This window comes from Somniosus microcephalus, chromosome 4 (assembly GCF_052327205.1).
Source record: "Somniosus microcephalus isolate GS21.2 chromosome 4, FLI_Smic_1.0, whole genome shotgun sequence".
Taxonomy (NCBI): Eukaryota; Metazoa; Chordata; class Chondrichthyes; order Squaliformes; family Somniosidae; genus Somniosus; species Somniosus microcephalus.
In genome coordinates, this window is record NC_140990.1 from 313,114,340 (window position 1) to 313,131,023 (window position 16,684).

A 16,684-nucleotide genomic window follows, 5' to 3' on the forward strand; every position below is an offset into this window, starting at 1 on the left:
GTACCCCAGTGTTATGCGGTGACAGAGCAGTACCCCCCCCCCGGTACGTAACCCCAGTGTTATACAGTAACGGACCTGTACCCACCAGTACTGTACCCGTGTTGTACAGTGACAGACCTGTACTCACCAGTACTGTACCCGTGTTGTACAGTGACAGACCTGTACTCACCAGTACTGTACCCGTGTTGTACAGTGACAGATCTGTACCCACCAGTACTGTACCCCAGTGTTACACATTGACATACGTGTACCCACCAGTACTGTGCCCCAGTGTTGCACAGTGACAGATTTGTACCCACCAGTACTGTACCCCAGTGTTATACAGTGACAGACCTGAACCCACCAGTACTGTACCCCAGTGTCATACAGGGACAGACCTGTACCCACCAGTACTGTATCCCAGTGTTATAAAGTAACAGGCCTGTAACCACCAGTACTGTACCCCAGTGTTATACAGGGACAGACCTGTATCCAGCAGTACCGCACCCCAGTGTTATACAGGGACACACCTGTACCCACCAGTACTGTACTCGTTATACAGTAACAGACCTGTACCCACCAGTACTGTACCCGTGTTATACAGTGACAGACCTGTACCCCAGTGTTACACAGTGACAGACCTATACCCACCAGTACTGCACCCCAGTGTTATACAGTGAAAGATCTGTACCCACCAGTACTGTACCACAGTGTAACAGTGACAGACCTGTACCCACCAGTACTGTAGCCGTGTAACAGTGGCAGACCTGTACCCACCAGTACTGTACCTGTTATACAGGGACAGACCTGTACCCACCAGTACTGTACCCGTGTTCTACAGTGACAGACCTGTGCCCACCAGTACTGTACCCCAGTGTTATACAAGGACAGACCTGTACCCACCAGTGCTGTACCCGTGTTGTACAGTGACAGACCTGTACCCACCAGTACTGTACCACAGTGTAACAGTGACAGACCTGTACCCACCAGTACTGTACCCGTGTTCTACAATGACAGACCTTAGCCCACCAGTACTGTACCCCAGTGTTATACAATGACAGACCAGTACCCACCAGTACTGTGCCCGTGTTATACAGCGACAGACCTGTACCCACCAGTACTGTACCCCAGTGTTGTACAGTGACAGACCTGCACCCCCCAGAATTGTACCCATGTTATAGTGACAGACCTGTACCCACCAGTACAGTACCCCAGTGTTATACAATGACAGTCCTGTACCCACCAGTACTGTACCCCAGTGTTACACACTGACATATGTGTACCCACCAGTACTGTACCCCAGTGTTATACAGGGACAGACCTGTACCCACCAGTACTGTACTCCGTTATACAGACAGACCTGTACGACCAGTACTGTACCCCAGTGTTATACAGTGACAGACCTGTACCCACCAGTACTGTACCCCAGTGTTATACAGCGACAGACCTGTACCCACCAGTACTGTACCCCAGTGTTATACAGTGACAGACCTGTACCCACCAGTACTGTACCCCAGTGTTATACAGTGACAGACCTGTACCCACCAGTACTGTACCCCAGCGTTATACCGTGACAGACCTGTACCCACCAGTACTGAACCCGTGTTATACAGTGACAGACCTGTACCCAGCAGTACTGCATCCCAGTGTTATACAGTAACGGACCTGTACCCACCAGTACTGTACCCGTGTTATACAGTAACAGACTTGTACCCACCAGTACTGTACCCGTGTTGTACAGTGACAGACCTGAACCCACCAGTACTGTACCCCAGTGTCATACAGGGACAGACCTGTACCCACCAGTACTGTATCCCAGTGTTATAAAATAACAGGCCTGTAACCACCAGTACTGTACCCCAGTGTTATACAGGGACAGACCTGTACCCACCAGTACTGTACCCGTGTTATACAGTAACAGGCTTGTAACCACCAGTACTGTACCCCAGTGTTATCCAGGGACAGAGCTGTATCCAGCAGTACTGTACCCCAGTTTTATACAGTGACAAACATGTACCCGTCAGTACTGCACCCCAGTGTTATACAGTGACAAACCTGTACCCACCAGTACTGTACCCCAGTGTTATACAGTGACAGTCTTGTACCCACCAGTACTGTACCCGTGTTACACAGTGACAGACCTGTACCACCAGTACTGTACCCCAGTGTTATGCAGTGACAGACCTGTACTCACCAGTACTGTACCCGTGTTATACAGTGACAGACCTGTACCCACCAGTACTGTACCCCAGTATTATACAGTGACAGACCTGTACTCACCAGTACTGTACCCGTGTTCTACAGTGACAGACCTGTGCCCACCAGTACAGAACCCCAGTGTTATACAGTGACAGACCTGTGCCCACCAGTACTGTACCTCAGCGTCAAACATGAACAGAACTGTACCCACCAGTACTGTACCCCGTGTTATACAGTGACAGACCTGTACCCACCAGTACTGTACCCCAGTCTTATACAGTGACATATTTGTACCCACCAGTACTGTGCCCCAGTGTTGCACAGTGACAGACTTGTCCCCACCAGTACTGTACCCCAGTGTTACACATTGACATATGTGTACCCACCAGCACTGTGCCCCAGTGTTGCACAGTGACAGACTTGTCCCCACCAGTACTGTACCCCAGTGTTATGCAGTGACAGAGCAGTACCCCCCTCCGGTACTTTACCCCAGTGTTATACAGTAACGGACCTGTACCCACCAGTACTGTACCCGTGTTGTACAGTGACAGACCTGTACTCACCAGTACTGTACCCGTGTTGTACAGTGACAGATCTGTACCCACCAGTACTGTACCCCAGTGTTACACATTGAAATACGTGTACCCACCAGTACTGTGCCCCAGTGTTGCACAGTGACAGACTTGTACCCACCAGTACTGTACCCGTGTTATACAGTAACAGACCTGTACCCACCAGTACTGTACCCGTGTTGTACAGTGACAGACCTGTACCCACCAGTACTGTACCGCAGTGTTATACAGTGACAGACCTGAACCCAGCAGTACTGTACCCCAGTGTCATACAGGGACAGACCTGTACCCACCAGTACTGTATGCCAGTGTTATAAAGTAACAGGCCTGTAACCACCAGTACTGTACCCCAGTGTTATACAGGGATAGAGCTGTATCCAGCAGTACTGCACCCCAGTGTTATACAGGGACACACCTGTACCCACCAGTACTGTACTCGTGTTATACACGAACAGACCTGTACCCACCAGTACTGTACCCGTTATACAGTGACAGATCTGTACCCACCAGTACTGTACCCCAGTGTTATACAGTGACAGTCTTGTACCCACCAGTACTATACCCGTGTTACACAGCGACAGACCTGTACCACCAGTACTGTACCCCAGTGTTACACAGTGACAGACTTCAGAATTCAGAAATCTGACTGACAACCAAAAACTCCCATTCCTACTGGGGGAGGAGAGAAGCTGTGTAACACTGGCGGCACACTATGTTACAGCTTGCCATGAACAGAGGGACAACCAGTAAACTAAGACAAGAGTATATATAAACAAGGCGAAAATATATTTATAAACTCAGGGATATACCTGTTTATACACTGTATGAATGGAACCGCGTTTATGTGTTCAACCATAAATGTATTTTGATGCTTTGGCAACATAAGATGTACCTTATCATGCCAATAAAGTGATTTGTATTGTATTGTATTGTATTGACAGACCTATACCCACCAGTACTGCACCCCAGTGTTATAGTGAAAGATCTGTACCCACCAGTACTGTACCACAGTGTAACAGTGACAGACCTGTACCCACCAGTACTGTAGCCGTGTAACAGTGGCAGACCTGTACCCACCAGTACTGTACCCGTTATGCAGGGACAGACCTGTACCCACCAGTACTGTAACCCGTATTATAGTGACAGACCTGTACTCACCAGTACTGTACCCGTGTTCTACAGTGACAGACCTGTGCCCACCAGTACTGTGCCCCAGTGTCATACAGTGACAGACCTGTACCCACCAGTGCTGTACCCCAGTGTTATACAAGGACAGACAAGTACCCACCAGTACTGTGCCCGTGTTATACAGCGACAGACCTGTACCCACCAGTACTGTACCCCAGTGTTGTACAGTGACAGACCTGTACCCACCAGTACTGTACCCCAGTGTTATACAGTGACAGATCTGTACCCACCAGCACTGTACCCAGTGTTATAGTGACAGACCTGTACCCACCAGTACTGTACCCCAGTGTTATACAGTGACAGACCTGTACCCACCAGTACTGTACCCCAGTGTTATACAGTGACAGATCTGTACCCACCAGCACTGTACCCCAGTGTTATAGTGACAGACCTGTACCCACCAGTACTGCATCCCAGTGTTATACAGTAACGGACCTGTACCCACCAGTACTGTACCCGTGTTATACAGTGACAGACCTGTACCCACCAGTACTGAACCCGTGTTATACAGTGAGAGACCTGTACCCACCAGTACTGCATCCCAGTGTTATACAGTGACAGACCTGAACCCCCCAGAACTGTACCCATGTTATACAGTAACAGACCTGTACCCACCAGTACTGTATCTCAGTGTTACACAAGGACAGAGCTGTACCCACCAGTACTGTACCCATGTTATACAGTGACGGACCTGTACCCACCAGTACTGTACCCATGTTATACAGTGACAGACCTGTACCCACCAGTACTGAACCCGTGTTATACAGTGAGAGACCTGTACCCACCAGTACTGCATCCCAGTGTTATACAGTGACAGACCTGAACCCCCCAGAACTGTACCCATGTTATACAGTGACAGACCTGTACCCACCAGTACTGTGCCCCAGTGTTATACAGGGACAGACCTGTACCCACCAGTACTGTACCCCAGTGTTATACAGTGACAGTCTTGTACCCACCAGTACTGTACCCGTGTTACACAGTGACAGGCCTGTACCACCAGTACTGCACCCCAGTGTAATACAGTGAAAGACCTGTACCCACCAGTACTGTACCCCAGTGTTATACAGTGACAGACCTGTACCCACCAGTACTGTACCCCAGTGTAATACAGTGACAGACCTGTACCCACCAGTACTGTAGCCGTGTAACAGTGGCAGACCTGTACCCACCAGTACTGTACCCGTTATACAGGGACAGACCTGTACCCACCAGTACTGTACCCCGTATTATAGTGACAGACCTGTACTCACCAGTACTGTACCCGTTATACAGTGACAGACCTGTACTCACCAGTACTGTACCCATGTTCTAGTGACAGACCTGTGCCACCAGTACTGTGCCCAAGTGTTATACAAGGGCAGACCAGTACCCACCAGTACTGTGCCCGTGTTATACAGCGACAGACCGGTACCCACCAGTACTGTACCCCAGTGTTGTACAGTGACAGACCTGTACCCACCAGTACTGTTCCCCAGTGTTAACACAGCGACAGACCAGTACCCCCCAGAACTGTACCCATGTTACACAGTGACAGACCTGTACCCACCAGTACTGTACCCCAGTGTTATACAATGACAGACCTGTACCCACCAGTACTGTACCCGTGTTCTACAGTGACAGACCTGTGCCCACCAGTACTGTACCCCAGTGTTATACAAGGACAGACCTGTACCCACCAGTACTGTACCCGTGTTATAGTGACAGACCTGTACCCACCAGTACTGTACCCGTGTTGGACAGTGACAGACCTGTACCCAGCAGTAATGTACCCGTGTTATACAGTGACAGACCTGTACTCACCAGTACTGTACCCATGTTCTACAGTGACAGACCTGTGCCCACCAGTACTGTACCCCAGTGTTATACAGTGACAGACCTGTACTCACCAGTACTGTACCCATGTTCTACAGTGACAGACCTGTGCCAGCAGTACTGTGCCCAAGTGTTATACAAGGGCAGACCAGTACCCACCAGTACTGTGCTCGTGTTATACAGCGACAGACCGGTACCCACCAGTACTGTACCCAGTGTTGTACAGTGACAGACCTGTACCCACCAGTACTGTTCCCCAGTGTTATACAATGACAGACCTGTACCCACGAGTACTGTACCCCAGTGCTATACAGTGACAGACCTGTACCCACCAGTACTGTGCCCCAGTGTTATACAAGGACAGAGCTGTACCCACCAGTACTGTGCCCGTGTTATACAGCGACAGACCTGTACCCACCAGTACTGTACCAGTGTTATACAGTAACAGACCTGTACCCACCAGTACTGCACGCCAGTGTTATACACTGACAGACCTGTACCCACCAGTACTGTACCCGTGTAACAGTGGCAGACCTGTACACACCAGTACTGTACCCATGTTATACAGGAACAGACCTGTACCCACCAGTACTGTACCCCGTGTTATACAGTGACAGATCTGTACCCACCAGTACTGCACCCCAGTGTTATACAGTAACAGACCTGTACCCACCAGTACTGTATCTCAGTGTTACACAAGGACAGAGCTGTACCCACCAGTACTGTACCCATGTTATACAGTGACGGACCTGTACCCACCAGTACTGTACCCATGTTATACAGTGACAGACCTGTACCCACCAGTACTGAACCCGTGTTATACAGTGAGAGACCTGTACCCACCAGTACTGCATCCCAGTGTTATACAGTGACAGACCTGAACCCCCCAGAACTGTACCCATGTTATACAGTGACAGACCTGTACCCACCAGTACTGTGCCCCAGTGTTATACAGGGACAGACCTGTACCCACCAGTACTGTACCCCAGTGTTATACAGTGACAGTCTTGTACCCACCAGTACTGTACCCGTGTTACACAGTGACAGGCCTGTACCACCAGTACTGCACCCCAGTGTAATACAGTGAAAGACCTGTACCCACCAGTACTGTACCCCAGTGTTATACAGTGACAGACCTGTACCCACCAGTACTGTACCCCAGTGTAATACAGTGACAGACCTGTACCCACCAGTACTGTAGCCGTGTAACAGTGGCAGACCTGTACCCACCAGTACTGTACCCGTTATACAGGGACAGACCTGTACCCACCAGTACTGTACCCCGTATTATAGTGACAGACCTGTACTCACCAGTACTGTACCCGTTATACAGTGACAGACCTGTACTCACCAGTACTGTACCCATGTTCTAGTGACAGACCTGTGCCACCAGTACTGTGCCCAAGTGTTATACAAGGGCAGACCAGTACCCACCAGTACTGTGCCCGTGTTATACAGCGACAGACCGGTACCCACCAGTACTGTACCCCAGTGTTGTACAGTGACAGACCTGTACCCACCAGTACTGTTCCCCAGTGTTAACACAGCGACAGACCAGTACCCCCCAGAACTGTACCCATGTTACACAGTGACAGACCTGTACCCACCAGTACTGTACCCCAGTGTTATACAATGACAGACCTGTACCCACCAGTACTGTACCCGTGTTCTACAGTGACAGACCTGTGCCCACCAGTACTGTACCCCAGTGTTATACAAGGACAGACCTGTACCCACCAGTACTGTACCCGTGTTATAGTGACAGACCTGTACCCACCAGTACTGTACCCGTGTTGGACAGTGACAGACCTGTACCCAGCAGTAATGTACCCGTGTTATACAGTGACAGACCTGTACTCACCAGTACTGTACCCATGTTCTACAGTGACAGACCTGTGCCCACCAGTACTGTACCCCAGTGTTATACAGTGACAGACCTGTACTCACCAGTACTGTACCCATGTTCTACAGTGACAGACCTGTGCCAGCAGTACTGTGCCCAAGTGTTATACAAGGGCAGACCAGTACCCACCAGTACTGTGCTCGTGTTATACAGCGACAGACCGGTACCCACCAGTACTGTACCCAGTGTTGTACAGTGACAGACCTGTACCCACCAGTACTGTTCCCCAGTGTTATACAATGACAGACCTGTACCCACGAGTACTGTACCCCAGTGCTATACAGTGACAGACCTGTACCCACCAGTACTGTGCCCCAGTGTTATACAAGGACAGAGCTGTACCCACCAGTACTGTGCCCGTGTTATACAGCGACAGACCTGTACCCACCAGTACTGTACCAGTGTTATACAGTAACAGACCTGTACCCACCAGTACTGCACGCCAGTGTTATACACTGACAGACCTGTACCCACCAGTACTGTACCCGTGTAACAGTGGCAGACCTGTACACACCAGTACTGTACCCATGTTATACAGGAACAGACCTGTACCCACCAGTACTGTACCCCGTGTTATACAGTGACAGATCTGTACCCACCAGTACTGCACCCCAGTGTTATACAGTAACAGACCTGTACCCACCAGTACTGTATCTCAGTGTTACACAAGGACAGAGCTGTACCCACCAGTACTGTACCCGTGTTTTACAGCGACAGGCCTGTACCCACCAGTGCTGTACCCCAGTGTTGTACAGTGACAGACCTGTACCCACCAGTACTGTACCCCAGTGTTATACAGTGGCAGACCAGTGCCCCCATGCACTGTACCCCAGTGTTATACAGTGACAGACCTGTACACACCAGTACTGTACCCATGTTATACAGTGACGGACATGTACTCACCAGTACTGTACCCGTGTTATACAGTAACAGACCTGTACCCACCAGTACTGTACGCCAGTGCTATACAGTGACACACCTGTACCCACCAGTACTGTACCCCAGTGTTGTAGTGACAGACCTGCACCCACCACTACTGTACCCCAGTGTTATACCGTGACAGACCTGTACCCACCAGTACTGCACCCCAGTGTTATACAGTGACAGACCTGTACCCACCAGTACTGTAGCTGTGTAACAGTGGCAGACCTGTACCCACCAGTACTGTACCCGTGTTATACAGGGACAGACCTGTACCCACCAGAACTGTACTCCGTGTTATGCAGACAGACCTGTACGACCAGTACTGTACCCCAGTGTTATACAGTGACAGACCTGTACCCACCAGTACTGTACCCCAGTGTTATACAGTGACAGGCCTGTACCCACTAGTACTGTACCCCAGCGTTATACCGTGACAGACCTGTACCCACCAGTACTGAACCCGTGTTATACAGTGACAGACCTGTACCCACCAGTACTGCATCCCAGTGTTATACAGTAACGGACCTGTACCCACCAGTACTGTACCCGTGTTATACAGTGACAGACCTGTACCCACCAGTACTGTACCCCGTGTTATACAGTGACAGATCTGTACCCACCAGTACTGCACCCCAGTGTTATACAGTAACAGACCTGTACCCACCAGTACTGTATCCCAGTGTTACACAAGGACAGTGCTGTACCCACCAGTACTGTACCCGTGTTTTACAGCGACAGACCTGTACCCACCAGTGCTGTACCCCAGTGTTGTACAGTGACAGACCTGTACCCACCAGTACTGTACCCCAGTGTTATACAGTGGCAGACCAGTACCCCCATGCACTGTACCCCAGTGTTATACAGTGACAGACCTGTACGCACCAGTACTGTACCCATGTTATACAGTGACGGACATGTACTCACCAGTACTGTACCCCAGTGTTATACAGTAACAGACCTGTACCCACCAGTACTGTACGCCAGTGCTATACAGTGACACACCTGTACCCACCAGTACTGTACCCCAGTGTTGTAGTGACAGACCTGCACCCACCACTACTGTACCCCAGTATTATAGTGACAGACCTGTACCCACCAGTACTGCACCCCAGTGTTATAGTGACAGACCTGTACCCACCAGTACTGTACCCATGTTATACAGTGACAGACCTGTACCCACCAGTACTGAACCCCAGTGTTACAGTGACTGACCTCTACCCACCAGTACTAAACCCCAGTCTTATACAGCGACCGACCTGTGCCCACCAGTACTGTACCCCAGTGTTATACAGTGACAGACCTGTACCCACCAGTACTGTACCCGTGTTATACAGTGACAGACCTGTACCCACCAGTACTGTACCCCAGTGTTATACAGTGACAGATGTGTACCCTCCAGTACTGTACCCGTGTTATACAGTGACAGATCTGTACCCACCAGTACTGTACCCCAGTGTTATACATTGACATACCTGTACCCACCAGTGCTGTGCCCCAGTGTTATACAGTGACAGACTTGTACCCACCAGGACTGTACCCGTGTTACACATTGACATACCTGTACCCACCAGTACTGTACCCCAGTGTTATACAGTGACAGACCTGTACCCACCAGTACTGTACCGAAGTGCTACACAGCGACAGACCTGTACCCACCAGTACTGTACCCCAGCGCTATACAGTGACAGACCTGTACCCACCAGTACTGTACCCCAGTGTTATACAAGGACAGAGCTGTACCCACCAGTACTGTACCTCAGTGTTGTGCAGTGACAGACATGTGCCCACTTGTCCTGTATCCCAGTGTTACACAAGGACAGAGCTGTACCCACCAGTACTGTACCCGTGTTTTACCGCGACAGACCTGTACCCACCAGTACTTTACCCGTGTTATACAGTAACAGACCTGTACCCACCAGTACTGTACCCGTGTTGTATACTGACAGACCTGTACTCACCAGTATTGTACCAGTGTTATACAGTAACAGACCTGTACCCACCAGTACTGCACGCCAGTGTTATACACTGACAGACCTGTACCCACCAGTACTGTACCTGTGTAACAGTGGCAGACGTGTACCCACCAGTACTGTACCCATGATATACAGGGACAGACCTGTACCCACCAGTACTGTACCCCGTGTTATACAGTGACAGATCTGTACCCACCAGTACTGCACCCCAGTGTTATACAGTAACAGACCTGTACCCACCAGTACTGTATCCCAGTGTTACACAAGGACAGAGTTGTACCCACCAGTACTGTACCCGTGTTTTACACCGACAGACCTGTACCCACCAGTGCTGTATCCCAGTGTTGTACAGTGACAGACCTGTACCCACCAGTACTGTACCCCAGTGTTATACAGTGGCAGACCAGTACCCCCATGCACTGTACCCCAGTGTTATACAGTGACAGACCTGTACACACCAGTACTGTACCCATGTTATACAGTGACGGACATGTACTCACCAGCACTGTACCCCAGTGTTATACAGTAACAGACCTGTACCCACCAGTACTGTACGCCAGTGCTATACAGTGACACACCTGTACCCACCAGTACTGTACCCCAGTGTTGTAGTGACAGACCTGCACCCACCACTACTGTACCCCAGTGTTATACAGTGACAGACCTGTATCCACCAGTACTGCACCCCAGTGTTATACAGGGACAGACCTGTACCCACCAGTACTGTACCCCTATGTTATACAGTGACAGAGCTGTACCCACCCGTACTGTACCCCAGTGTTATACAGTGACAGACCTGTACCCACCAGTACTGAACCCCGGTGTTATACAGTGACAGACCTGTACCCACCAGTACTGTACCCATGTTATACAGTGACAGACCTGTACCCACCAGTACTGAACCCCAGTGTTACACAGTGACAGACCTGTACCCACCAGTACTGAACCCCAGTCTTATACAGCGACCGACACTAGCCCACCAGTACTGTACCCGTGTTATACAGTGACAGACCTGTACCCACCAGTACTGTACCCATGTTATACAGTGACAGACCTGTACCCACCAATACTGTACCCGTGTTATACAGTGACAGACCTGTACCCACCAATACTGTACCCCAGTGTTATACAGTGACAGATGTGTATCCTCCAGTAATGTACCCCAGTGTTATACAGTGACAGATCTGTACCGACCAGTACTGTACCCGTGTTATACATTGACATACCTGTACCCACCAGTGCTGTGCCCCAGTTTTAAACAGTGACAGACTTGTACCCACCAGGACTGTACCCGTGTTACACATTGACATACCTGTACCCACCAGTACTGTACCCCACTGTTATACAGTGACAGACCTGTGCACACCAGTACTGTACCCCAGTGTTATACAGTGACAGACCTGTACCCACCAGTACTGTACCCCAGTGTTATAGTGACAGACATGTACCCACCAGTATTGTACCCCGTGTTATACAGTGACAGACCTGCACCCACCAGTACTCTACCCGTGTTATACAGTGACAGACCTGTACCCACCAGTACTGTACCTCAGTGTTATACAGTGACAGACCTGTACCCACCAGTACTGTACCCCAGTGTTATACAGTGACAGACCTGTACCCACCAGGACTGCCCCCAGCGCTCTGCCGGGTGTTGTGCTCTAGGCCCCGGGCTGCCACTTACCCGAGGCCGGTGAATCCAGGCTGAAGCCGCGGCCTGCTGTCCTGAAGCAGCGGGGCTGAGCGGGGGGTCTCGGTACTCGGCTCTCCGGCTCCGCTCTCTCGCTCTCTCAGGCTTTGGGGGTTTTCGGCACCGGGAGGAAATTTAATTTAATTTAGTTTTTTGGACCAATTTTTTTTCCTTCGCGCGGCGGAGCTCCCGGAGTGCGCATGTGCGGTAGCGTCAGAGTGAGGCTGGTGAGAGTGAGAGAGTGTGTGAGAGAGAGAGTGAGTGTGTGTAAGAGAGAGAGTGAGAGAGAGAGTGAGAGTGTGTGAGAGAGAGAGAGAGAGAGTGTGTAAGAGAGAGAGTGAGTGAGTGAGAGAGAGAGTGAGTGAGTGAGAGAGAGAGTGAGAGAGAGTGAGAGTGTGTGTAAGAGAGAGAGTGTGTGAGAGTGTGTGTGAGAGAGAGAGAGTGAGAGTGTGTGTGAGAGAGAGAGAGAGTGAGTGAGTGATAAATGAATTGGCAAAACTACTTGAACAATCTACAGCACCCGGCCTCACCCTATATGAATCCAACGTTAAATTCCTCCTCTATGCAGACGACCTGGTTCTGCTGTCACCAACTAAGGAGGGTCTACAGCAGAACCTGGATGTGCTGGAGTCGGTCTGTCAGACCTGGGCCCTGACAATAAACCTCCAAAAAACCAAAGTCCTCGTGTTCCAGCAAAGATCCAGACATCAGGGACCCAAAATAAATCTCACACTAGGAACAACTAAAATCGAACAAACCACTAACTACACATACTTGGGCATAAAAATCAGCTCTACGGGAAATTTCAAACTGGCTGTGAATGAACTGAAAGAGAAAGCTAGAAGGGCTTTCTATGCCATTAAAAGATCAATCCAAATAGAAATCCCAATTAGCATTTGGCTCAAAATTTTCAAATCAGTAATTGAACCAATTGCACTCTATGGCAGTGAAGTGTGGGGACCGCTAACACAACAAGAATTTGCAAAATGGGACAAACACCCAATTGAGATCCTACATGCAGAATTCTGTAAAAGTATCCTCCGGACTCAAAGGAAAACCGTAAACAATGCATGCAGGGCAGAACTAGGCCAATTTCCACTACTAATTAATATCCAAAAATGAGCCATCAAATTTTGGAAACACCTAAAAATGAGCAACCCCCACTGCTATCATTACGAAGCTTTGAAATGCCAAGAGATGATCATAGAGAAGAGTCCACTCAGTCAACTAGTCCTGGGCCTCAGTGAAGTAACTGCCAACACTACTAATAATAACCAGCCCCAGGACAGTGACATCCTAGCACAGAGAATTCGACCCAACACAATTATCACTAAACAAAAGGAAAAATATTTGACTTATTGGACAGAAACGACAAAAACCCAAAACAAACTCGATTGCTATTTGGCTCTAAACAGACAATACACCATGGCTGAATACCTGACCATGGTACAGGATAGCAAACTGAGAAAAGCCTTGACAATGTACAGACTTAGTGAACATAGCCTGGCTATCGAAAAAGGCAGGCACAGGCAGACCTGGCTGCCCAGAGAGGACAGGATATGCTCTCACTGCAGTCAGGGAGTGGTGGAGACAGAGATGCACTTCCTCACAACTTGTGGAAACTATCAGGACATAAGGGAGAATTTCTACCCAAAATTCACAAAAATATGCCCTGAATTCAAAAATTTGAATGACCACCAAAAACTCCCATATCTATTGGGGGAACAGAGAAAATGTGTAACTATAGCGGCAAACTATGTTACAGCTTGTTGTGTGTGTACCTTTAAGAGAGAACTACTTTTACAGCTCCTGTATACTGTAGTACCGGCAATGACCACACCTGTATATAAGCTTTGCGCATGCCTCTGCACCCCCAGTCTTGAGACTACCCTCCTCCAGTAAACACCTGTTATTTGTTAAGTTACAGCCTCTGTGTAGTTATTGGGAAACATCATACCTTAAAGATCACAGATCTTACAGTGGCGACGAGATCGATTCGAATCCACCTGCAGCTCTGCTTCGACGGCAAGGATTCAATCCCTTCAAGGATTCGTTCTGGGAGGGCGGTGGAAGCAAGTCGAGGCCAGAAGCACGGGCGTCGACCACGAGCAGCCGCCCAGTCGTCCGGCAGAGAGTGAACATCGCAGGGGAGGCTGTTGAGAGCCGGGCTTGGTTCCCCAGCCACGACGATCCAGCAACAGACTGGCAACAGGTACAGCGCACACCCTTCCCGGACAGCGGCGGCTGGAGCCGACCGACGGCAGAGGAAAAGCTAAGCAGCATCAACGGGGTAAGAGAGAGGGTGAAGCGCGCAAGGCGCAGCCGGGGGGTTGGAAACCGAGCGGCGTCGAGGAAAAACAAATCGGAGAGAGAGAGGGTAAAACAACAGCTGGTTTCAGGACCGTGCGGCGGAAACGGGAAGGCGCACAGGAAAACGCGCAGAGCACAGCCAGGACTCGAGGGCTGAACATTGTCCGTGGGCAGAAGAAGGGAGAGCGCGGGAGACGCCATTGAGCCGCGGAGAAGAAGGGAGAGTGCGGGAGACGCCATTTTTAGAAGCCGCAGCGGAGAAGGAGGGCGAGCGCGGGAAGGAAGGAAAGCGCGGGAGACGCCATTTTGTGCCAGCGGAGAAGAAGGGAGAGCACGGGAGACACCGTTTTAGACAGTTGAATCACACCCAGCGATGCCGAAGAGTGGCAGTATCTCTACGTTCGACAATGAAGTCGAAGATTGGGCGACATATATGGAACATATTGTGGTGTACTGCCAGGCGAATGAAGTGCCAGATGCTAGGAAAGCACTGGTGTTGTTAAATTCCATGGGTGCAAAAACATATGGCTTACTGCGAAACCTAATAACCACAGAGAAGCCCGCGGATAAGAATTTCGAAAGCATAATAGAAATTCTACAGGACCACTTAAACCCCACACCGCTGCTGATAGCAGAAAGATTTAAATTCCACAAAAGGAACCAGCATAAAGATGAAAGTAATGCTGAGTACTTAACGGAACTGCGCAAGCTATCGACACACTGCCAGTTTGGAATGGGACTAGCAGATATGTTAAGGGACAAGTTTGTGTGTGGGCTTCAAAGCGAAGGAACCCAGAAACGGCTTCTATCAGAAAAGGATCTTACGTTGGACAAGGCTTTCAGCATGGCAGTATCACATGAAGCAGCCGCAAGGGGCGCTGCAGAGATACAACGGAGACCTCAAGAATATGGCACCAATGAAATGTCATATGGAGCAAGGAAGTGTTATCGCTGCGGCAGAACAACACACGACCAGAAGGATTGTTGGTTCAAGGACCAAGTGTGCAGACAGTGTGGAAAAGCAGTACACATAGCAAGAGTCTGCAGGTCAGGGAAGAAAACCAACAGCAAGAAATCTCCACAGGAGACAGACAAAAAGGTACATAAGGTGATGGACAGTAGTTCAGACAAACAGGAAAGTGATACAGACTCCGGAAGCAAGGAGCTGGGTTGTCTGAAACTACATAAGGTAAACAAAATGGAGGATCACCAGACTATCTGGGTCACACTCAAGATAGACGGAGTCCAAGTGAAAATGGAATTGGACACAGGATCAGCCCTAACAGTTGTAGTGGCGCTTCGTAATTTCCAAACATGCAGCCACTGAGCTTTGAGGCTTTTAACAACAAGTAGACGCGTGTCGAAATAAAACATTCCAAAACGTAACTTTGTCTTTAAACTGTTTACTGTAACACCTTACAAACAGAATTGCAAAGCAAAACACGTTTAAACGAACACGGTCAAAAACTGTATTGCTCCAGCCCTCAAAAGCCTTTACCTTCTCTCCAGCCTCCTGCAGCTTGAGCTGTAAAATGGCTGGATACCATGTGACAAGCTTAAGGACTGTACCATTGTAGCAAGAATAAAGGGGGTATCTCAGGCTATACTACTGGAACAAGAAAATAGGGGGTTTCTCAATACAATATGTCAGTCAGGTAAATTAACTGTATTATACTATTTAACCAATATTTTAAAGTATTTTCTTTCTTAAACTTTCATGACTCTTACATTCCGGCCCCTAATTGACTAGGCACATGAAGCATATCAATTACTCAAACATTCTTAAGAGTCATAAACTAATGAGTTCAACATATTTACAATATAAATGTCCACTTTTTTCATTCAGGAACCTTTCACGCTGCTTCTTGTAGCAGGCAGAGCTTTGTGATCGGTCTTTCCAGGGTACTGGTCTTGGTTTGCAAACAAACGTGACGAACAACGCCTCTGGAGTCTGGCATGGTCTTAATTATTTTTCCCATCAACCAAGAATTTCTAGGGGCTAATTCATCCACGATTAAGACGATGTCTCCGACAATGAAGTTCCTCTTTATTTTGGACCATTTTTGACGCTCCTGTAGCAGAGGTAAGTATTCTCTTGTCCATCTGGTCCAGAAAAGGTCTGACATATACT

At 49.3% G+C, this 16,684-nt stretch overlaps 1 protein-coding gene across 1 annotated transcript in view; it reads right to left on the reverse strand.

Annotated features, from left to right (window-relative positions):
* map3k2 (mitogen-activated protein kinase kinase kinase 2) overlaps positions 1 to 12,456 on the reverse strand; it is a 129,046-nt gene extending 116,590 nt beyond the window's left edge. The window contains exon 1 of the mRNA XM_085986739.1: positions 12,238 to 12,456. The gene's annotated coding sequence lies outside the window, so the exon portion shown is untranslated. The remainder of the gene's footprint in view (positions 1 to 12,237) is intronic.
* Positions 12,457 to 16,684: the final 4,228 nt, after the last annotated feature.